We start from the raw sequence: 24,755 nt of genomic DNA, 5'->3' as shown, positions 1-24,755 counted from the left end.
CTTGTACCCTATAAGTGGGAGTTTTATCCATCATCAGCTCATAGCTTCTACAAGTGCGCTCATTGTGTCCAACTGATCTAAAAAAATTATAGAACAGTTGTTGTGAATTTTGTGTGTATTTATGTAACAAATAGCAGTTGTTTGTAGCATGATTTCCTCCTATTTGACAAATTGTGCACCACAAAGCAGGCGTCGTGCTAAGTCCTGCTTGTGCCTCTGGTCTTAACAACATCAGTCCTCCCCCTGTGAGGTAATTCACGAACACCAGGTAGTGGTCCTTGTCATGAACTTGACCCTTACATTTAACGCACCATACCTCTTTGCACACTTCGGGTTGGGTTGTCCTGTCCTGTTTCAGATTATGCATCTCAAGGAATAAGTTTTTCAATTGCGCATGGATCTACTGAACTCCCAAATTAGGATCATGTATCAGGGTCTCATGCAGCCTCATCGCGATCTCCAAGACCTCTGCCTAAGTCGTTAACCTCTATTGTGACAGCACGTTCCTCAAATGCAGCGTTAACGATGCTACAAACCATTCACGTTGTTGTCCATCTGTCAAAGTCATATTAGCTTCGTGAATTGTGCACTTCAGTCTCTGATCCAACACACAAGGAGTCTCGCCTAGTGGTGGGCTCCAGTATTGTAGCAATAATGCTACAACTCCTGGAGCTTCCTTCTCTAATTTTATCAACCTGGTAGTTCGTAAAAAACTTGGAAGCGACGGTGTTGTATGCACAAGTACTAGCTCTTATCGCAGCTGTCACTTGGTCAGCTAGCACAAGTCCGCTAGGGCTCAAGACAACTTCTATATGTTCTCAGAAGAAGCTTTTTAAGTGATGAACGAAAGCTATCTCAAAGGAAATTAACCTACTTTGCAAGAATGAACTGAAAGCCAACAAAACATGGAAACCCTAGTAAACCCTAATCTGACCAGCTTAATCCTGACGATGCAATGGTGGGAATGCAACTTCTAAAAATGATGCCATTACTTCTAGTGAGATGAGATGCATGAGTTTAAACTACTTTCATCTGAAGAGAACATGTTTTTGTATTTTTGCTCAAGTGGTTGGAGTTATTATGACTGTGCTTCTTACTGGGTCTTGACTGTGCACAGGTAGTTCAAGGGGAGGAAGGCTTGGAAAAGGTCAGGAGGACTCTGAGAGGTTCCAGGGGATCCCTAACATCATTCCACAGAAGTTCACAACGTTCAGATGCCTGGCAACCATGTTTGCAAGCTTCTACAGGATGTCTGCAGGGGATCCTACAGGAAGCTCGGGATTTCTACAGGAAGTCTGCTAACTTCTACAGGATGTTCTGCAATCGGAGTTTTGGGTGATGGAGGAGTGAATGAGCTATATGGGTGGATAGGTAGGATGAGAGGGGAGCTTGTGATGGCTTATGGACAGAGAGATGAGATGGAGAGGGGGTGTGTAAAGCTGGTTGGTCGATAGAAGGGTAGAGGCAATGGAAGGCCGAAAAGATAAAACAACGTGGATAATAGAAGAGTTGGTGGGCAAATGATCTAGCTGGGAGGTAAGGAGATGGCTTAGGCACGGCTGAGAAGGATAAGGAAATGATAAAGTGGTGCTGCGCAGTGTAAATGAAACAAATCACCTCTGTCTTGCACAAAACCGAGAATTCATCAACCTATTCTAACTGTTTTATTGAAAACCAAAGAACAGCAATGTAAGTTAAGGGAGAATCGTGCATGGTGCTGAAACAAAGAGCTACTCCACAAAATCTAAGTGCATGGACACTTCTACAACTGAAATTATTGCGTTAAAGCTTGCATGAACATATAAAACTGTGTTTTTGGTGGTTGGCACGGTCTACACTCCCAATCTCTAAACAGAGGTGGAAGTGAGTGTACAATCAACCTTTTCTTGGAACTCTAATGAATTCTAATCCTCCTACTCTAGTCTAAACTACTGAAAGCACTTTATCCATAAAACTAACCTACTTAATCACATCAAGAAATTCGAATCAGCAAACTGTGTTTTCCAAGTGCATGTAAAGGACAAGAAATATGATGTTGAAGAAAAGACAAGTAACAATACAAAGAAAGGAGGCCTATTGCTCTCAGGTTGGGCCCAAACCTGAGAGCTATAGCTCCTCTAAGAACTCAGAATTGAACTCAAATCTGCCTGCCTTTTATTAAAAGATCATAATCATAAGTCTAACAACATGCCAAAAATGGCTTACAAAGAGCAAAACAGAGCTATAGCTCGTGATTCAAAATCTACAACAAAGGTTCAAAAGTCCCCATCGAAGGCTACAGCCTCAATATTTATACATTATGAGGGCCAAGTTGGCCTCCTAAATTAGTGGGGCTTGGTTGTCCAACTAAAAGTAAACTGTTGTTCCTTCAGAATTCGTTGGCTGCCTTCTAGCTCAGTGGTGATAGCTGTTGGAGCTCGGAGTTGGGGTGGAGATCACGAGGAAGGTCATTCAAAGCTGTGGACAACCTTCCTACAAAACCGCAATGCCACCTTGGTTGTCTCCTTGCCTTCATTTGCGTGGTTTTGCTCCATTTAATGTCAAAAAAACCTGAAATAAACGTGTATTAGCCACATAGGCATAATGACTGCCCTCCTTCCTACAAATAACATGAATATACTAAGAAATGATGCATAAGTGATAAAAAATGAAGGGTTGAGTAAGGTAAGTAGGCCAAATGAGCCAAAAATGTTACCAAAATTTGGGGCTCATCATCACCCCCCAGCTAAAATATTTGCTCATCCTTGAGCAACTAGTCCAACTCTTCATCCTTCATTGCCTTTACTACCACCCTTACATCCCAAGCCTCTGTAGTAGTGTCCTCCTTGCTGATATGAAACCCAGCCTTTCTGTTCACCTCTTCCCACTGTTCATTATCATCCTTCTCTGTGCTGCCCTCCATTAATCCTAGCAGCAGTGGTGGGCTTAGTTTGAGGCCAATCCAGCTAGCCTGGAGGTTTTGCATGGATTTCTTATAGAGGGCTACCCATACTAGAGCTTCCCTCATCCGAGTTGGGGTGTGATACTCTCGGATTTTCAGACTGTGGGCCAATGTATTCCATCTGTGGGTGCATGCTTGGACAACGTTGTCTCCTAACAGTCTCTCCATGTCCTCAAAATGAGCTATGGCTTGGGCCTATTGATCCATATATCTCAATGAAGCTTGAGGGTCAGTGGACAAATGTTGGTGTGCCGAGATTAGTGCAACTGGATCCCCTGGTTCTGGTCTGATGAGCAACGGCTCATTCAGCTCTCGGTTCATGACCGCTTTGGCTTCTGCTGCTCTTTTTTCCTCATGGTTTAGCCATGAGGTAAATTCCATTAATTGCATATTTCCCAAGGCCGTATTGGGATCCCATGAAACTACATTAGGCAGGGCCAAATTATGGAGGTAGAACTCCGCTAATTTGGCCTTATCCTCTGATGAGCTGGTGCTGCATACTTCAGTGAATTGCTGCGGGTCTTGGAGCTGAGAGATACCTCTTTGCGCCAAGGTATTGATTTGAAATTGCAGCCATTGGTCTTTCAAGTACAGGCCATAGGATTTGGCCGATTGCCTGCATTGTATAGCATCCATGGCCCAACTGGCCATGCAGGCCAATTGTGCCTCTTTCTGCTGCAGCTGTTGTCTGAGAGCATGAACCTCAATTTGTGCTTGCTGTTCTACTTCCTGTAGATGTGTGGTTGGCTCCCCAAGACCGGTGTGTAGTTCCTTTTTGCCTTGCTGTTCTGCTGTGGTGTCATTGGAGGGTGTACCTGTTCCTGTCCTCAGCTCCTGTAGCTGCAATATCAGCTTTTGGTTTTCCTCCTGTAGGAACACTCGTTGGAAATTTGCCACGTGTTTAGCCATGGACAATTCACTTCTGGCCTCCTTGAGCTGCTCCTGCAAGGGACCTATGTCCGCCACCCCCTTTGACTTGGCTATTTTCATCCACGTGTGTGTACGGACTCTTTCTTCCTCCAATGCAAAAAACAGTGGCACAGTAAATTTCTGAGGTATAATTTTGCCAGCCTCTAAAAAGTTGTAATATGAACTCAGACTTGGCTGAGGGCTGGGCTCTGGTATATGCTCTTTCTCCACTTCTTTTGGTGGCTCTACTTCGCCCTCCCTCGATGGTGATGAGGGTGCTTCTCCTTCCATTCTCTCAGTTTCTTTAAGCCTGGCTAAGGTTTCCTGTAGAGCATCCTCAGCATCCTGTAGCCGAGCTTTTGTAGTCAATTGGTCTAACCTTTCTTTCCAAGTGGTTTTCTTCGGGCTCCCCCTCATAGGTGACTGATATCCTCTAGGGGGACCTCTCCTTGGGCGAAGTAGGGGCATCTTCGATAATGATTGGGCTGCTGCACGGAGGTTGTGGCTTGCCCGTCTTTATTCTCACACTTCTTCTAGCTTTAAAATATAGAGGGGTCTCCCTCTTTCTCTTCTCCTTTGGCTTAGGAGGTGTGCTGAGGGCGGCCAGCACAGCTGCTGCCTCCCTTGCAAGAATGTCAGCTTTCTTCTCCTTGGGTTTCGCTTTTTCAAGGCTTCCTGTAGAAGACCCTGTTTTAGTTAATTTCGGGCTTCCTGTAGAAGGCCCTTTTTCAGCTGATTTCGGGCTTCCTGTAGAAGCCGGTTTCGGTTTTCCTGTAGAGACAGGTGGCACCACTTTAGATTGCTTTGCTGAGGGTGTTTTACTTTTTGACTTGGTTGCGGCTGCCGACATGGTGCCTTTGCTGATGTGGACCTGCTCAGTCTTGTCCATTCTGCTTTGTAATCTTTTTTCCCTGGCTGTCAAAATGGGTGTGTCATCCTTCTCTTTGGCACCCTTTTTCTCTTGTTTCTTCTCTTGCTTTTTCTTCTGCTCCGTGGTCGTGGTCTTCTGGCCTTTTTCTTTCTTCCCTGTGGGCACTGACTCTTTCTCCCCACTGCTAGATGAACCGAGCTCTTCGGTCAACATCTTTATATCACCATCCTTGGTCAAATTTCTGAAGGCCTCCCATGAGAGAGGAAACTTGTATGTGTGGAGCGCATCCTCCACGAGGAGTTTGATGAGTCCATGGTGGGCTACCTGGTCTGGTGTGCCTTCTTTCAACTTGGTGGCACACTCAATCAGAGACTGTAGTAGAAAGTAGGGGAGACTGAGTTTGTTTTCTACAGGTAGATCCATCTGGTGCCTTAATTCCGTGAGTAACCGAAAATGGTACCCATATACAATGCTAAAACGGCCTTCGCAGGTGATGTACTTCATAATATGAAGGCTAACTTCACTCCACAGTGGCAGTAAACTGGTTCTACGAACCCCATTTTTATCTTCTGAGAATTCCTCCTCTGGTGGAAAGAAGTCTTTCTTAGCCTATTGGCCCAATTTTCTTTCTTCTTTATCCCATGGTAATCCCATTGGGAGCTCAGTAACTCGGCTGATGAATTGTGGGGTGAGTCTGAGACTCAAACCCCTGAAGTTAACGGTGGCCAATGTTTTGGATTTCGGCCTCAGAGCTTGCAAAAAATCCTCTGCCACCTCGTCGTCATAGCCCTGCAATTTGTCACAGAATGATATCCATTGTGCTCGCGTGAAGAGCTCCACCACCTCAGGATTTTCTCTTAGCTTTGAGGAGTCGGTTGGTTCCCTTCTGATGAACCCACTCGGCATGGTGAAAAACCTGCGACGTTAACTGGAGGTGGCGGGTGCGGAAGAAAATTGGCTAATCTGGGACAGAGCGTAGAATTACGCCTCTGCCACGCATACAATTCACAAAACTTATCTCCCGATGACCTTAACACGGCTTAACTCACATCCTGTAGGACGACAATTCATGCAACAGCAGACAATATTTGCAAAATTTTCTTACGACCAGACTGTAGACGTCGATTCTGCCACCCTCAAAACCAATTGCATGGAAGGTTCAGGCTTACCTTTTGAATCTGCCACCTTTTGACGTGAGGACCCAATTTCCTGTAGAAACAGCTTTCCTGTAGAAGCAGCGCGCGAATTCTGGAGGATACTGCAGTGGGTCTGCGCTCTCTGTGCTGCTTAACAGGCGTTCGAATGGCCAAAGACTTGGAGTGTCGAGCTGCAGAGGGATCCGGATGATCACTCGACTTTCAAACGGTGAATGATAAATGCGTGGGGTGGCAATCTAGCCGATTAGATTTGAATTCGGCGGAATCCGTGGCGCGGGGGTGAGCTGTCCCTGCCGGACCGTTGGACGACGTCACTCCATCATTCGTCTGTGAGTTCCCTTACTGCCGCATCATTCCCCGTAGATTCGCCGCCGTCACTTCTGTTAAAACTCGTTTTTCCCGACTGGACGGCTCTCACGTGTGCACTGCCCGTTCCTTTTTGCCACGACCACCGCTCAAACATCCGACTAGACCACTGACTGGTCGACGTGGCCAGTCGAATGGCCATACAACCGCTCAACCCATTCACTTCACACTTGCAAACATTTTCAAAGTAAAATTCATGCAATTCGACGGAAGAAAGGGTCGAGGCACTTACCTGTGCGGCCGCGACACGATTTCTCAGGCTCTTGGACGACGATGGCTCGATTTGTTTGTTGCTGCTTGATTGCACAGGTTCGGAGGTTCATATTCACAGGCCGCCGACGATGAATTTGATGCTTCGGCTGCATGCGCCCGCGTGATCTTTGCATGTTGCAGGTGGTGGAATGGTGTGCACTCTAGTTGGCTTAACTGCTACGGGACTCCTGCAGGATGTCCTGTAGCAGTTTTTCCTCCTCGGGTGCATGCTGCACGGTGAAGACGGTGGCCCCACGATCATGCTCACAGGGCTCTTAGATAGCTGGGATGGGTATGGCACGGCATCTCAGCGTTTTTTTCATTAACAAAAAATTGCTTTCTCTTGAATCTCAATGATCTGCCTTGATTATGCAGGTATCTTCATTGCATGTCGACAGGGGTGGTAGAAAGAGGTGACAGCAGTGTGTAAGGGTGAAAATAGTAGCTTGCATGCGTCCAAACCGATCCTTGGTCATTGGATCTCCTCATACAATGAATTTTGGGCCGTCCCGAACTTCTACAGGAAGTTTCCTGTAGAAATACAGAACTTCCTGTAGAAAGTTTGCACCTTCCTGTAGAAAGTCTGCATCTTCCTGTAGAAAGTCTGCATCTTCCTGTAGAAGGCTTAAGCTGTGATGAAATCGTGCCCATACCTTGGAGAAGATGAGTATTCTTGGAGGAGGTGCTGGTGAGGTCTCCTGGCAGCATGATAAGGATCCTTGACTCTGAGTTGAGAGACCTCCTCTCCTTCATAGAACACCTGCAACCTGCATGCATTTCCACATTATAAACTTGTTGTCCCTGTCTTCTTTTGCATATTGTTTTTTTTCTTTTTTTTTTTTTTTTTTTTTTTTTTGAAAGATAGCAGGGGTGCCTCAATGAGGTTTTCACCCTTGCCATCTGCCTTAAGCGCCTCAGAGAGGTTTTCACTCAAGGATCTTTTTTCAAATCTTGTTTTTTTTTTTGAAAGACAATAGGGGCGCCTCAATGAGGTTTTCGCCCCTACCACCTGCCTTGGGAGCCTCAGAAAGGTTTTCCCCCAAGGATCTTTATTTTATTTTCTTTTCTTTTTTTAGATCTTTCAGGGTATGCCCAAAGCAGAGGCAGAACCCTTCTCTATGACCAACACTGATTTCTCCATAGTTTTGATGAACTCTTGTCTTGAGAGAGGTTTCCTGTAGATCTTCAGTCGATGCCCATTGACAAGCATGGGGATGGCTTCCTCATCAATGGTCCGAATAAGAACAGATCCATTGTCATGACATTTTTCCACTGCATATGGTCCCAGCCATCTGGTTCTCAGCTTCCCCTTGAAATCTTTGTGCCTGGAGTCATACAACAGTGCCCAATCTCCTGGCTGGAATTGCTTGTCATTGAGGTGTTGGTCATGCCACACCTTTCTCTGAAGTTGAACCACTTCTGAGTGAAGGAGGGCCTGCATCCGGTGCTCGTCCAGTCCATTCAGCTGCAATAACCTTTCTTGTTGTGCATGGCTGAGATCTAGGTCCAGCTGAGCTGCCATCCTCAAAGTGTTGTATTCAAATTCAATGGACAGCAAAGCTTTCTTCCCATAGACCAGCTCATAAGGTGTGAAGCCGGTGGTGGTCTTCCAGGTGGTGTTGTAAGCCCATGTGGCCTCAACCAGGCGATCTGCCCAATCTTTCCTACTGCTACTCACCACCTTAGTCAAAATCCCTTCCAATGCTCTGTTGGTGACTTCCACTTGCCCGTTTGCCTGTGGATGATAGGGGGTGGAAGTCCTATGCTTGATTTTGTGATGAGCTAGTAGGTCTTCAATTAAGTTGGATGTGAATTGGCTTCCTTGATCAGTGACCAGCTCTCTTGGGTAGCCAAATTTGTAGAAGATGTTCTCTCTTAAGAACTCAGCCACCTTTTCTTCTGTTGCTGCTTTGATTGCTTTAGTCTCTGCCCACTTTGTCAGGTAGTCGGTGCACACAATGATGTAAGACCTTTGCCTCAAAGGAGGGTTGATTGGACCCACAAAGTCCATACCCCACTTCTCAAATGGCTCAAGAGTCACTTAAGGTTGGAGAGGCATCTCATCCCTTTGAGTCGGTTTCCCCATTCTTTGGCATCGGTCACATTGGCTGATATACCTTCTGACATCTTGATGAAGTGTGGGCCAATAGTAGCCCGCCTGCAGGATTTTGAAGGCAGTCCTCTTTGCTGCAAAATGTCCTCCACAAGGCCCATCATGACAGGTGAGGAGGATATCAAAGACTTCCTCCTCCCTTACACAACGCCTTAAGATCTGATCAGGGCCAAGCTTGAACAGGTTGCCCCCGATCCAAGTAAATGAGGCACTTTTTCTGATGATTCTGCTCTTCTCTCTTGAAGATAGGTGCGGAGGGAACTGTGCTGAAACGAGGTAGTTTGCTATATCAGCAAACCATGGAGAGAGTACTGAGATAGCAAACAGATGTTCATCGGGCATCTGGTCATCCACTGTTCCATCCTCATCTGCAGACAAATCCAATCTAGATAAAAAGTCAGCAACAACATTTTCTTTACCTGGTTTGTCAACAATGGTCAAATCAAACTGCTGCAACAAAAGTAACCATCTAATAATACAGCATTCACATCTGGTTTATTCATTAAATATCTAATTGCAGCATGATCCGTATGTACAAAAGTTTGATAGCCAGTGATATAATGTCGGAACTTGTTCAGTGCATGGACCACATCCAAGAATTCTTTCTCGGTTACAGTGTAATTCAGTTCAGCTTTGGATAAGTTTTTGCTAACAAAGTAAATGGCTTATGGAAGTTTTTGTTCAACTTGTCCTAAAGCTGCCCCTATGGCTTTGTTTGAGGCATCAGTGTGGATGTGGAAAGGTAGGGCCCAGTTTGGACCTCTCAAGATTGGGGCAGACACTAACTTGTCCTTTAATTCATTCAGAGCCCTCTGATAATCGTCAGTCCATTTAAACTCCACATCTTTTGCCAACAGGCCAAACAATGGTGAGGCTAGCTTGCTGAAGTCTTTAATGAATCTCCTGTAATACCCTGCTAATCCTAAGAAACTCCGAACATCCCTTACCTTTTGGGGAGGTGGAACCCTCTTGATGAGAGCAATCTTGTTAGGATCCACTTGTAACCCTTGGCAAGAAATGGTATGGCCTAGCACGGTCCCTTCAGTCATCAGGAATTGACATTTTTCAGGACTAAGGGACAGGTTCATCTCAATTCATTTGGTTAGGACTTTTCCCAGATTGGACAATGCTTCCTGGAAGTTGGACCCATAAGGAGTGAAGTCATCCATATAGATTTCCACCGCATCATGGACCAACTCCGAGAAGATGCTCAAGACAGCTCTCTGGAAGGTAGCAGGAGCATTGCATAGCCCAAAGGGAAGAACTTGGTAGGCGAAGGTACCCCAAGGATAAGTGAAGGTGGTCTTATCTTGGTCTTCCGGGCTGATTTGGATTTGGTTGTACCCGCTAAACCCATCTAGGAAAGAGAAGAACTTCTTTCCTGCCAGTCCATCCAACACTTGATCTATGAAAGGTAGAGGGAAATGGTCTTTCTTGGTAGCTTTGTTCAATTCTCGGTAGTCCACACAGATTCTCCACTTCCCATTTTTCTTGGGAACCAACACCAGAGGGGACACCCATTCACTATCTGAGATGGGGTAAATGAATCCGGCATCCAACAGTTTTTGCAATTCTTCCTTGACAATGTCCTTAAGGGCTGGATTCATTCTCCTCTGAGGTTGCCTAACCGGTTTACAATCCTCTTTGATGTATATGTGATGGGTACAAACCGAAGGATGGACTCCTTTCATCTCCTTATAGCTCCAAGAAAAAGCATCTAGATGACTGGCCAACAGGCTACATAGCTCCTTTTCCTGGGAAGGAGATAGGGAGGAGCTGATCTTTAACGTTCTCTCAGGGCCGAACTCCACATTCTTGACTCTGGGAGTGACAGGGTTGGTGGCACAAAGGCCCACTAAGGTGCTGGCTTGGGCATCCTCCACCAATTTCTCTAAGGATAGTGCACTGGGAGGTGGATTCTGGATCAAGGTCTCAATCAAGTCATCCTCGGTTGGGGGGTCTCTTCTAGTGGTGTCTAGGGTGCACAAAGGTGTCGAGTACACCTCATCCTCTTCTCCTTCCTCCAACCAAAGTGGTAATTCATGCTCTAAGGAGGGTTGGGCAGGAGGGTATAGGACTAGCTGCTTGGACATAGGACCATTTTTGATGGTCATGTTTCCTGCACGGCAACTTATGTAAGCATCTGCAGTGGCTAACCAAGGCCTTCCCAAAATAAGAGGATATCCAGTAAGCTTTGCCTTTGGTTGCAGAACCAAGAAATCTGCAGGGTATTCCCAAGAGTCGACAGAGACCAAGACATCCTCCACAATCCCTTCAGGAGTCACGGTGGAGCGATCTGCTAGTTGCAGGACTGTCGAGGTCTTCCTCAAGGAACCCTGAAGATTGAGTTTGAGCATGGTATCCCTGGTCATCACATTAATGGCAGCCCCCAGATCAATCAAGGTGTGAGGTATGATAGTGCCATTGATGTGGACATCTACTACAAGACTCCCAGGATCTAGATACTTTGGGCAGATGACTTGTCCTAACATAAGGTCAGACAGTTGTCCTAAGACATTGATGGTTGAAGCATCTCTCTTTCGCCTGCCTGGGTGTTTGAAACACTTCTCCTTAACCAGTTTGTTGTATATTGGCACATCCTTGATGGCTTGGAGAAGTGGTATTTTCACACACAACTGCTTGAGCTCTCCCAGAAGCTCATCCTCCTCTGGGTTGGGTTGTGTGGTGGCTGTTAGTCTCTCAGGAAAGGGTGGAATAGCCTTTGGTTCACTTTCCTGTTTGTCTTCCTTGTCCTCTGGGGGAGGAGGTTGGCGATCCGGAAGAGTCTTTCCAGATCGAAGATTGATCTTCTGGATCTCCACAACATAGGTAGGGCATGATGTTTCCCCAGTGTATACCTGTTGGGCCTGTCTATTGTTGGGGTTCAGGTTCGGTTGAGCAGGCATTTGAGGTTGCCTTGGAGGAGCAGGAGGTAATGGTTGAGGTTGAACTGGTGGTGGAGGCAAAATGGCAGTAGGAGTGTTGTACTGGGGCCTCCACCCCGACTGAGGTGCATTCCACTGAGGCTGTGGCTGGGCATGTGAGTGATATGAATGAGTAGTGGGCTGAGTAGGGTACTGAGGTGGATAAGACCATGGAGGAGGCATAGACCAGGAAGGATGAGCAGGGGGACCCCAGGAAGGCATAGGAGTAGATTGGTTGGGGCTGTAATAAGCTTGGGGTGCCCCTTGCATCCCCTGCTGGTAAGGTCTAGGTCCTTGTGGCCTCCTTTGGTTGAGGAAATAGAGAGGTTCAGTGGGGGCTTCTGTCCCTTGGTACATGGATTTAAGCCCAGGTAAGGTTGGACATTGATTTTTGGGGTGGTCCTCCTCACAAACAAAACACACTTCAACCGAATGCAATGGGCACTCGTTCTTAGGGTGTCTCCTTGTACATCTAGGGCAGAAGATAGCCAAGGCCCTCTCAGCTTATTCCTTCTTCTGCTGGATCCTGAATGTATCAAGTTGCATGGCAATGGTCTGTCTCACCTCACTTTTGAGATCCTCTAATTGATTTGCAAACTCATGTTTGGAGAAAGGAATACCAGCTGAGAGGAGGTTTCCTCTACCTCGTTTCCAGGCTGCCCTAGAGTGGTTTCTAAATACAGTCTTGATGTCCTCATAAGGCAGTTGGTAAATATCTCCTCCAGCTAACATGTGAAGGGTATCTAAGAGGTCTTCAGGGACTCCTCGGAGCAGGACCAACTTGAGGGATTCATGGTCAAGTGTGCACCTGGCCCGTTTATAGCTAAGTTGGAACCTTTCCTCATAATCCTCTAAGGACTCATCATTTCCCATGGTCATCCGAAAGATTTCTCCCTTGGTTTCCTTCGACCTACAGTAGTCCCGGTACTTGGTATTGAAAGCTTGCTGCATCTGAGCCCAAGTGGTGATACTATTCCCAGGTAAGCCCATGAACCAGCGTAATGCTGCATCCTTAAGAGTTGAAGGGAAGTGTTTCAGCTTCTGCTCATCTTCAGTATAGTCATAGGTTCGACAAAGGACAGCAAACTCAAACAGGAAAGTATCAAGATCTTCAGTAGTCAGTCCATGGAAGTGAGGTAAAGCGGAGGGGCTAATGTTCTTCATTTTCATGTCTCCATTGGTTTCTCGGATGGGGAAGGCACCTTCTATTCTCTCATCTTCTCCTCTATTGTCAGCCATAGCTTCAGATGGGATGATCTCTAATTCTTCTTCTGCTATAGGATCTTCGTATATCTCAGGAGGTTCACCTATAGGTTCTTCTGGATCACTGTCACCGAAGAAGAGAGAAGGGTGACTCAGTGATGTGGTGGGGGTGTTGGGTAAGAATTTGCCTGTTTTATCTCGATTCCTACGAGGCATGAAATGGAAAGACTTTTTTTTATTGCTTTTTTTTTTTTTTTTTTTTTTTCTGGTACCTGCAAAAACTGAAACAGATTGATCTACAACTAACTATCTTGCTGTAATGAAAATGCAGAATTGAAATGAAAGCATGAAAGAACTAATTTACTTTGCTCAAATGGAATTGCAGGAATTGAAATGCTAGTCTACGCTTGCAGAATTGAAATGCTAATCTACGCTTGCAAAATTGAAATTGCAGAATTGAAATGCTAATCTATGAAAGCAGGAAATGTCTATGCTACTTTTGCAGAATGGAAATGAAATAAACTACTTGGGAGCAGGCGAGAGTAGGAAAATAGAAGAAAAGCAACAATTACAAATACTCTGACACTTCCCCGGCAACGGCGCCAAAAATATGGTGGGCTCCAGTATTGTAGCAATAATGCTACAACTCCTGGAGCTTCCTTCTCTAATTTTATCAACCCGGTAGTTCGTAACAAACTTGGAAGCGACGGTGCTGTATGCACAAGTACTAGCTCTTGTCGCAGCTGTCACTTGGTCAGCTGGCACAAGTCCGCTAGGGCTCAAGCCAACTTCTATATGTTCTCAGAAGAAGCTTTTTAAGTGATGAACGAAAGCTATCTCAAAGGAAATTAACCTACTTTGCAAGAATGAACTGAAAGCCAACAAAACATGGAAACCCTAGTAAACCCTAATCTGACCAGCTTAATCCTTACGATGCAATGGTGGGAATGCAACTTCTAAAAATGATGCCATTACTTCTAGTGAGATGAGATGCATGAGTTTAAACTACTTTCATCTGAAGAGAACATGTTTTTGTATTTTTGCTCAAGTGGTTGGAGTTATTATGACTGTGCTTCTTACTGGGTCTTGACTGTGCACAGGTAGTTCAAGGGGAGGAAGGCTTGGAAAAGGTCAGGAGGACTCTGAGAGGTTCCAGGGGATCCCTAACATCATTCCACAGAAGTTCACAACGTTCAGATGCCTGGCAACCGTGTTTGCAAGCTTCTACAGGATGTCTGCAGGGGATCCTCCAGGAAGCTCGGGATTTCTACAGGAAGTCTGCTAACTTCTACAGGATGTTCTGCAATCGGAGTTTTGGGTGATGGAGGAGTGAATGAGCTATATGGGTGGATAGGTAGGATGAGAGGGGAGCTTGTGATGGCTTATGGACAGAGAGATGAGATGGAGAGGGGGTGTGTAAAGCTGGTTGGTCAATAGAAGGGTAGAGGCAATGGAAGGCCGAAAAGATAAAACAACGTGGATAATAGAAGAGTTGGTGGGAAAATGATCTAGCTGGGAGGTAAGGAGATGGCTTAGGCACGGCTGAGAAGGATAAGGAAATGATAAAGTGGTGCTGCGCAGTGTAAATGAAACAAATCACCTCTGTCTTGCACAAAACCGAGAATTCATCAACCTATTCTAACTGTTTTATTGAAAACCAAAGAACAGCAATGTAAGTTAAGGGAGAATCGTGCATGGTGCTGAAACAAAGAGCTACTCCACAGAATCTAAGTGCATGGATACTTCTACAACTGAAATTATTGCGTTAAAGCTTGCATGAACATATAAAACTGCGTTTTTCGTGGTTGGCACGGTCTACACTCCCTATCTCTAAACAGAGGTGGAAGTGAGTGTACAATCAACCTTTTCTTGGAACTCTGATGAATTCTAATCCTCCTACTCTAATCTAAACTACTGAAAGCACTTTATCCATAAAACTAACCTACTTAATCACATCAAGAAATTCGAATCAGCAAACTGTGTTTTCCAAGTGCATGTAAAGGACAAGAAATATGATGCTGAAGAAAAGACAAGTAACAATACAAAGAAAGGAGGCCTATTGCTCTCAGGTTGGGCCCAAACCTGAGAGCTATAGCTCCTCTAAGAACTCAGAATTGAACTCAAATCTGCCTGCCTTTTATTAAAAGATCATAATCATAAGTCTAACAACATGCCAAAAATGGCTTACAAAGAGCAAAACAGAGCTATAGCTCGTGATTCAAAATCTGCAACAAAGGTTCAAAAGTCCCCATCGAAGGCTACAGCCTCAATATTTATACATTATGAGGGCCAAGCTGGCCTCCTAAATTAGTGGGGCTTGGCTGTCCAACTAAAAGTAAACTGTTGTTCCTTTAGAATCCGTTGGCTGCCTTCTAGCTCGGTGGTGATAGTTGTTGGAGCTCGGAGTTGGGGTGGAGATCACGAGGAAGGTCATTCAAGGTTGTGGACAACCTTCCTACAAAACCGCAATGCCACCTTGGCTGTCTCCTTGCCTTCATCTGCGTGGTTTTGCTCCATTTAATGTCAAAAAAACTTGAAATTAACGTGTATTAGCCACATAGGCATAATGATTTCCCTCCTTCCTACAAATAACATGAATATACTAAGAAATGATGCATAAGTGATAAAAAATGAAGGGTTGAGTAAGGTAAGTAGGTCACATGAGCCCAAAATGTTACCAAAATTTGGGGCTCATCACCTAGTAGCATTGTGATCTCTTTGAATCCAATGATCAACTGTGCCTCTGACTTCGGCCTGCTAAATTCTCTGTTCAACACAATTTCGATATCCGCGATCCATGCATTCAGATTGTCATTAGAATGCTTAATATACCAAATCAGCACGCGATCCCGCAGAGCGCTGACCAGTGTCGCTTTCTTTATATTATCATCTCTCACTCCCTGCACTTTCCATACAGCTCTTATCACGAACCAAAATTGGTTCGGATCTTCATTTCCTACTCCCTTGAACACATGAAGCTTTATCGCGATTGCCATATTGACTCGCAGTGGTGGCGGAGGTGGTACGGGCGAAGATGGAGGTTAAGGCGGTGAAGCTGGTGGTGGTGTGTGTGGGGGTGGTATGCGCGGAATCCTCTGCCTTATCAAATTGATCGAACTTCACAGCGAGACCTTCACGAGCTCTTCCTCGTCCCTCGCGGAGGTGAAATCAAAGGGCTATTCTCTGGTCCCTTACTTCCTTCATTTCTGTAGGTTTTTCCACTTCGCGTGGCTCTGGACATCAAGGTAATTTCATAACCCTCTTTTCACACAATAACATTTTAATCCAAGTATTCAGAGACTTTACGTACTTACCTCGTGGTCCTTTGAGAAAGCGTCGCTCAGCCTCACTATATCTAACTGAAGTATCTACCGCGAACTCAGTAATGAATCCTCCTATAATCCAACCGAGCAAGTGATCAATAGCGCACGCGATCTTATCCTCCGATGCTTCCAATCTGCACACCAACTATGGGGTCCACACAATAGGACTGTTGAGTTTCCACCTTCCTTGGCTATCTGTTAGCTTCACGATCCACTCGTACAACTCAGTAGGGAAATATGCGAAGAAAAATTCGTGGATTTCTATGTATAGGTAGCAGTCTAACCACTCTTCTCTTGTCAGTTGCAGATTCCTATTCTCCTACGCTGCGAAATCGTGAATTCTCTTGTCCAACCAACCTTCAATTTCTTTCTTAGTTGGATTCCAACGATACGACATTAGACATCTATATGCAGATTCTTGTCCCGGCAACGGAACCATTTGTTGGCTTGAGGGGGCCTGACCCAGGTTCAGAGTTATTTAGCCAAACAAATCCCTATACTACTAGCCCTTTCAACAACAGACCACGGAGCACGGACTGAGGTCTGACCCGAAGATGTTGGAACCAAGTTTCTGCACCCTTGAGATGTTTGAGGGGTCGATTTGGTCCAACTGTGAATACCTTCGTGCAGGTCACTTCGCGCCCTGTTATACTCGCCTTTGCGTAGCCCTAACCAGGGGCTGAGGAGCTTTCGCATTGCTAAATCAGTGATCTACACTATTTCCCCAAGTTACATCGCGGATCTTAATTATCTTCTTATAATAGTTAGTTATCTTCGCTTAACCAGATACTTTATCTTATATTCACATATTCAACACATTCATATAAGTTCGCGCAGCAAATAAACAGTAAACTTGCAATTCATACCCAATATACTTTAATGCATAAACCAGGAAAAGATACACAAAAATAATGTAAAACTTCACTTTTTTAATGCTTCAATCGGTTACAAACTCAACCTGCCCTGCGCACTCAGCTGCAGGGGTCCGCGCACTCAGCTGCGAACTACTAGGCCTTTACACACTCAACTATAGAGCCTTCTTGTTAAAATTGGAAACTAGGGCCAAACTCCATGTGGGTCATCTTATTTATGGTCGTTGATATTTTTCTTGTATCCCTCTCATCGAGAGGTGTAGGATTGATCTAAAGATCATCTGATTCTTATAAGTATTCACGGAGTTATGAATTTATTTGCGTTATAAGACAATTTGTCAAGGTCGGCCAACAACCAAATAAACCCCACATGTGCTCAACGTTTTAGTATAAATAGAGGTGGCCTTCAAGTCATTTCAACACACTTGGGAACTCTTCCTCTCTCTACTTGTCTTTGGGTTGTAGTAGGAGGAGAGATCCTAAGGAATAACGTTGCCTAGATCCAGAGGGCAGAAAGCCAGAAAAGCCGGAAATGCCGAAAAAGTCGGAACTGCCGTAAAAGGCGGAACTTCTGGAAAAGCCGGAACTGCCGAAAAAGACGGAACTGCCGGAAAAGCTGGAACTGCCAGAAAATCTGGAACTGCCGAAAAAGCTGGAACTGCCGGAAAAGCCGGAATTGTTGGAAAAGTCGGAACTGTCGGAAAAGCCGTAACTATCGAAAAATCTGGAAAAGACGAAACTACCAGAAAAGCCGGAAAATTCGGAATTATCGAAAAAGCTGGAACTGTCAAAACTGCCGGAAAAGCTGGAACTGCCAGAACTATCAGAAAATACGGAACTGCCGGAAAAGCCGGAAAAGCCAGAAAATCCGGAACTACCAGAAAAGTCGAAAAAGCTGGAAAAGCCGGAACTGTCGGAAAAGCCAGAAAATTCGGAAAATTCGAAAATGTCGGAACTTCCAGAACCACCGAAACTGCCAGAACTGTCAGGAATTGCCGAAACAGCTAGAGCATCTGTCTCCGAAGGAGAGCAACATGCAAGGGACATCTAACTAACATTGGGATAGTTGTATGGTACTTAGCAACAAATACACCAAGCATGCAATGTTACAGCTAGCATGCAAGGGACAACTAACATGCAACAACAAGCATGCTAAGGACGACAAGCATGCTAAGGACGACAAGCATGCTAGGGAAAACAAGCAAGCAAGGTGCAGCCAACACATAGGTCAGGATGGAAACATGGTACAGCAATGGCACATAATGCAGTATAGTGTACAGTCATGATTAATGAAGCGCGATGAGATGCAGCATAGTGATGATGGGTGCTACAAGGTGCAGCGCGGTGAGGTGCAACATGATGAAGAAATGTAGCACAACGATAGGTGAAGGAGTCACCTTGGAGAATTAGTTGAAGCAGCATGTCTTCAACTGATCTCATGTATCATCTTCTTAGAGATGATCTATACTCTTATCTAGATAAGTCATTGTGTTGACTTATGTTGTAAACGTACTATATCTCTCTCTCTCTCTGTGATGGACTATTGAAGAACATATAAGAAGAATTGATCAAGGGTTTCCCCACATTGGGGTTTGTCCCTGGATAGCGCCACATCTTTTGTCCTCTTGTCTTGGCTTGTCTTCTGCGATTTATGTTTATGTTCTATTTGCAGTTTACTTTAATGCTGATGTGATTGCTAATCTGAAAAAGATATGGAGCTAACTGTGAAAATTGAAATAAATTGCTCTAAGCATAGAACATAACTAAAATTAACATGATATTAGCGCTGAGGTGAAGACAATGCCCAAGCAAGAGTGAAAAAGCAATCACCGAAGACAGTTGGGAAAGGACAAAAGGATCAGTGGATTCCTCATCCCTCTTCAAATTCACCAAGGGTGAAGTCTAAGCAGAGAATATTATTAGAATGGCACAGTGGAATATGGCTTACCTAAAGATCACTTCATTGGAAGACCAGATCTTAGGGTGGAAGGAAAGGCAGATAACTAGTTTGGCCATTATGCGAAGGAGTGTCTGAATGGCAGGGACACATCACTTGATGATGATAATAATCATTCCATGGACATCTTCAATGATCAAAGGAATGACAGGTAATGCAGGTCATCAAGGAAATGGCCGACTCTTCATAGAAAGCAAGGAACCCCAGGTATGAAGAATTAAATGTTGTTTCTGATAAGATAAAGAAGTGTTATCTTGTATTGGCCCTCTCCTTTAGATTCTTTGGGAATCTTGCTTATAGATTGTAGTGCTTCAAGGCACTTCATCGGATAGATGGGTACACTCTCTAATTTGGTAGAGATGGAAACAATCATGGGATTATACTTGGAGCCGATGCCACCTATCCCAGAAAGGGTGTAGGGAAACTTGGTGTCCATCTCGAAAATGGAAGTCAAAGGTTTCAGGGTGGCATTCATCGATGGAAAGGTACGTGTTAAAAAATATAATTTTCAAAGATGCTTTTTCTCATGGGTTCTGGGTTGGCAATTTGTATCAAGTTGCAGGATGGTCAATTGACATATCGCATCTATAACACCGGAGGTCTACCTATGGGGCCCTACCTGATGTGAGTCAAATGGTGATAGGGATGTCTGAATTCAAGTAGAGCATCAAGGTACATGTTTGAGATGTACAAAAGGAAAATCTTATAAGGGGACCATTCCCCTCATGCAGCAGGTCCACAGGTTTGGAACAACCCGAGGAGTTTGAGATTCATGATCGGGAATCTCATGTATACAGGTGGAAGAAATCCCTCTATGGCTTGAAGCAAAACACCCTGGGCGTAGTATGACAAGATTGATAACTGTCTGATGAATCTTAGATTCACTAGGAGTGAAACCGATCCAAACCATTACCTGAAGGTTGTGGATGATAGACCTCTCATACTGGCACCTTATGAGGACGACCTATTTCTGACAGGTGCAGACCCTCTCATTTACAGAAGTAAGAGGGAGTTGGATTCCGGATGTGGAATGATAAACTACAAGTCTATGACTACCTCGAGGATCTTAACTTTCAGATTTTATATGGTAGTGATGTCGGACCAGATTTGGGAAATGCCTCTGAGTTTCATAAACTCATTCGCGCTGATGTTCTCGGTGAACTTCTGTCCAGACATATGTTTTGCAGTTAGCATGGTGTGCTCATATTTGGTTGAGCCTCGCTGGATTAGTGCCAAGAATATTCTGAGATATCTTCAAGGCACAATCTCTCATGGATTGAGATACACTACCGGAAATATGAAACTGCATGATTATTCGAATACTGACTGGGCAGGCAGTGTGGAGGATCACTAGAGCACTTCTCAGTGCTGGTTCTCTTTGGATTCTTTTGATATCATGGATGAGCAGGAAGTAGAAGTCGGTTGCTATAAGCACCGTTGAGACCGAATACATAGCTACGAGTATGATCTCGTATGAAGCTGCATGGTTGCAGAAGCTCTTAAGTGAGTTGTTTGTACACATGATGAATATCACTGTGATTCTCTATGACAACCAGAGGGGGGATTCGATTATTGAGGAATCCCGTATTCGATGATTGCTCCAGCAGATAGACATCAGATACTGCCTTATCTACGATATGGTAAGTTGATGAGTGAGGAGGCTCCATCGCATTGAGACTGATGTACAAGTCGAAGACATTTTGTCAAAGCCCCGGGGAAAGGTAAAATCTGTGACTTTCCCGAACGACTTGGAATCGTTGAGAGACCTTCTTATAAGGGTCCTGCATGTTGCATGCATTGAGCTCTAGGAGCTCTGGGGGGCTTGGGGTACTTATTGGAGCAACATATGACCACAGGGTGACTCACCCTCCCCTGGTGGTGCGCTATGAACATGATGATTAGTTCTTCTATGGGCCGAGATGATTAGTTCTCCCATGGCAACTGTGGAACAGGATGATTAGTTCTCTTGTGGGCCAGGATGATTTGTTCTCCGTGGCAACTATGGAACAGGATGATTAGTTCTCCTGTGGGCCAGGATGATTTGTTCTTCGTGGCAACTGTGGAACAAGATGATTATTTCTCCTGTGGGCCAGGATGATTAGTTCTCCGTGGAATCCAAAGACATGATGATTCGTTCTCCTGTGGACAGGATGATTAGCTCTCTTGTCGAGGCATCCTACCCATGTAGTCTGGGACTTATGGGAAGTACCTCTCATTTGATCAATGAGCAGGGAAATGAGGATAGGGACCATAGTATTACTATCGATGGACGCATCATTGTATCTACCGTACTCCCTATGCTACGATGACCTCCATTGATATGGGATCAATGAAACCGATCTGGGATCAGTATGAGTGGTTTGAGACACTCTCTTGTGACATTGATCTGGGATCAATGAAACTGATCAGTATGAGTGGTTTGAGACACTCCCTTGTGATATTGATCTGGGATCAATAAAACTGACTTCGAGTCAGTAAGAGTGATGTGACACACTCTCTTCAGATGAAACTGACTTCGAGTCAGTAGAGAATGGTATGAGACATTCTCGACCAATTCTTCTTCTTCATGGTTCAGCAGAGTAGAGCAAAGCAGAGCTCAGCAGATCAGAGCAGAGTAGAGCAGTGTAGGGAACTGATGGCAGAGATAGTACAGTCAGACATATGGATCAACGAATGAAGTTCTCCCTAGTTGATAGGGAGTGTTAAAATTGGCAACTAGGGCCAAACTCCATGTGGGTCATCTTATTTATGGCAGCTGATATTTTTCTTGGATCCCTCTCATCGAGAGGTGTAGGATTGATCTAAAGATCATCCGATTTCGATAAGTATTCATGGAGTTATGAATTTATTTGCGTTATAAGACAATTCGTCAAGGTCGGCCAGCAACCAAATAAACCCCACATGTGCTCAACGTTTTAGGATAAATAGAGGTGGCCTTCAAGTCATTTCAACACACTTGGGATCTCTTCCTCTCTCTACTTGTCTTTACGTTTTAGTAGGAGGAGAGATCCTAGGGAATAACGTTGCCTTGATCTAGAGGGCAGAAAGCCGGAAAAGTCGAAACTGCCGGAAAAGCCGGAACTACTAGAAAAGTTGGAACTGCCGGAAAAGAAGGAACTACCGAAAAAGAAGGAACTGTCGGAAAAGTCGGAACTGTTGAAAAAGCTGGAACTGCCGAAAAAGCTGGAACTGCTGGAAAATCCAGAACTACTAGAAAAGCTGGAATTACTGGAAAATTTGAAAAAGATGGAACTACCGAAAAGCCAGAAATGTCGGAAATGCTGGAAAATCCAGAAAAGCAGGAACTATCGAAAAAGACAGAACTGTCGAAAAAGCCGGAAAAGCCAAAAAAATCCAAAAAAGCCAGAAAAGCCAGAACTGCCAAAAAGCCAGAAAAGGTGGAAAAGTTGGAACTGCCGGAAAAGCCAGAAACGCTGGAACTGTCGGAACTGCCGGAACTGCCGGAAAAGCCGAAACTGCCAGAACTACCTGGAACTGCCAAAACAGTCGGAGCATCTGTCTCCGAAGGAGAGCAGCATGCAAGGGACAACTAACTAACATTGGGACAGTTGTATGGTACTTAGCAGCAAATACACCAAGCATGCAATGTTACAACTAGCATGCAAGGGACAACTAACATGCAACAACAATCATGCTAAGGACAACAAGCATGCTAGGGACAACAAGCAAGAAAGGGAAAACAAGAAAGCAAGGTGCAGCCAACACATAAGTCAGGATGGCAACATGGTACAACAATGGCACATAATGCAGTACAATGATGGGTATAGTCATGATTAATGAAGTGTGATGAGATGCAGCATAGTGATGATGGGTGCAGCATGGTGCAGCGCGGTGAGGTGCAACATGATGACAAAATGCAGCATAATGATAGGTGAAGGAGTCACCTTGGAGAATTAGTTGAAGCAGCATGTCTTCAACTAATCTCATGTATCATATTCTTAGAGATGATCTATGCTCTTATCTAGATAAGTCAAAGTGTTGACTTTTGTTGTAAATGCACCATCTCTCTCTCTCTGTTGAACTATTGAAGAACATATAAGAAGAATTGATCAAGGGTTTCCCCACATTGGGGTTTGTCTCTGGATAGCGCCACATCGTGTGTCCTCTTGTCTTGGCTTGTCTTCTGCGATTTATGTTTATGTTCCATCTGCAGTTTACTTTAATGTTGATGTGATTGCTAATCTAGAAAAGATATGGAGCTAACTGTGAAAATTGAAATAAATTTCTCTAAGCATAGAACATACCTAAAATTAACACTTCTCCTACTCTACGACCCAAAGACATGACTTTACACTTTAGACTCAATGCGTCATCATTATATCTTTTGTTAACTTTTATTCCTTGGATATCTCTTTACAACTTATAGCCTCGCTCTATTTATACAATCCCATGGTCCGCGGACCATGGGTAGAACTCTCAAGCCGACATTACATTACAAAAGTAAGGGTGGACAACCCTATGACTCAATCACACCTTCACGCTCCGCGCCCATAAATCGCGAAGTCTTTACATCGGACTTAGTCAAAACTTGGGCTTTAAGCCCCAAAACTTGCCTTGGGGGGATCCCGCGCCCAACATAAAACTTGATAGATTTTTTAGAAATTTTAAATGAACTTTATTGTTGTCCATTAATTTTGGATTAAATTACACATTACTTATGGCTAGATTGCAAGTTAAGCTTTTAAATAATTTTTGAATTATAGAATACTATTATTGTTTTATGTAGCAATTATGTGTTTTTTTTCTTTCAAAACAAGTGGAAAACAATAAAAAGACAAATGGGAACTTGGAGGAATTAAAGAACGTTACAACCTTTTTTATTTGCAATTGTGGTGTTTAATAGTATTTAATGTCTAAACACTTAAAGACAATTATAAGGGTTTTCAAATACTTTTAGATACTTAGATTTTACTTTTTTGGCCAATTGACATTTGGTATGATTTGAAGTACAATGTCTAATCTGCTTACAATTGAACATCTTTGACTAATGAAATTAGTTTTTAGAACACTTTTTCCTGGTATTATTTATTGTAGTTGATACTAACAAGCCTTTAAAGAGTAGTATTATTTACATTGTAGAATCATTATTTGACTTGATGATATACTGGATTCAGGTGATGTCTGCTAGTTTGGGTGGAATCTGTTATAGAACAATGCTATGCAATTGTGAATGATTTTGAGTCATGGAATGTGTAGTTGTGGAATTTTCAAAGTCGTTGCAACAACTTATAAAAGAGGAGGATTCTGATAATCAGAAATTGCATTCTGCAAATAAATCAGAGAAGAGGAAAAACAATGAGCGGTTTGAATGCAATTTCTGTGGCAGGTGGATTAGTTGCAGTTTTAATTGGTGCAAATGTTTATGTTGTTGCATGCAATATCTTTGTTCAAATCCAGAGAACAGTGAATGATTGTCAAAGGGCAACATGCAAGATTTTTTTGTGTGATTTAGATGTTAAATTTGTTGATTCACTATGTCTCAAGTGAGAAAGAATTTCCACAGATTGTAATGCTAAAATCAAGAGATATTAAATGCACCCCTAAATCTCATAGTTATTTTTGTTGTGTATGTCTACTTGGAATTTGTATTCCAAGATGAATAGCTAAGGAAGCTTTAATTATTGCATTTCTAGACAATTTTGGTGCAATATTTTTTGTTCAAATTGACACATTTACTAAAGTACATATCCAATTTAATGTTGTTATAGAACTATGATTAATATTGAGTGATGGTTTTTATTTGCAATTACTCTAGTCATGTGTGGCTAGAATGTTATTTGTTATTTATGGCATAGTAGATAACGGTTTAAATGTCTAGCAAACAATATGATGCAAAGTTAGCCTTC

At 43.8% G+C, this 24,755-nt stretch overlaps 1 long non-coding RNA gene across 1 annotated transcript in view; it reads left to right on the top strand.

Moving 5' to 3' along the window:
• LOC149168832 (uncharacterized) overlaps nt 1-24,535 on the top strand; it is a 206,158-nt gene extending 181,623 nt beyond the window's left edge. The window contains exon 3 of the long non-coding RNA XR_016259348.1: nt 24,024-24,535. This is a non-coding gene — a long non-coding RNA (uncharacterized LOC149168832). The remainder of the gene's footprint in view (nt 1-24,023) is intronic.
• The last annotated feature ends 220 nt before the right edge of the window (nt 24,536-24,755 follow it).

This window comes from Pinus tabuliformis, chromosome 4_2, assembly GCF_031772625.1.
Source record: "Pinus tabuliformis cultivar Carrire ecotype Pingquan chromosome 4_2, CPIR1, whole genome shotgun sequence".
Taxonomy (NCBI): Eukaryota; Viridiplantae; Streptophyta; class Pinopsida; order Pinales; family Pinaceae; genus Pinus; species Pinus tabuliformis.
The sequence above is the reverse complement of the archived record's forward strand: the minus strand, read 5'-3'. Positions and strand labels throughout refer to the sequence as shown.